This window comes from Crocuta crocuta, unplaced genomic scaffold, assembly GCF_008692635.1.
Source record: "Crocuta crocuta isolate KB4526 unplaced genomic scaffold, BGI_CrCroc_1.0 scaffold179, whole genome shotgun sequence".
Classification (NCBI taxonomy): domain Eukaryota; kingdom Metazoa; phylum Chordata; class Mammalia; order Carnivora; family Hyaenidae; genus Crocuta; species Crocuta crocuta.
Genome location: NW_027551568.1, coordinates 11,405,461 through 11,405,730, shown reverse-complemented (window position 1 = coordinate 11,405,730; position 270 = coordinate 11,405,461).

Sequence of the window (270 nt, the reverse complement as noted above, 5' to 3'; positions counted from 1 at the left end):
GCACAGAGCCCGACGCGGGGCTCGAACCCACGAACCGCGAGATCATGATCTGAGCCGAAGTCGGACGCGTAACAGGCTGAGCCACCCAGGCGCCTCTAAAGGTCTTATTTTTTAAGTAATCTCTACACTCAAGGTGGGGCTTGGACTCACAGCCCTGAGATCAAGAGTAGCATGCATGGGGCGCCTGGGGGGCTCAGTCGGTTGAGTGTCCCACTTCGGCTCAGGGCATGATCTCAAGGTTCGTGGGTTCGAGCCCCGCGTCAGGCTCTG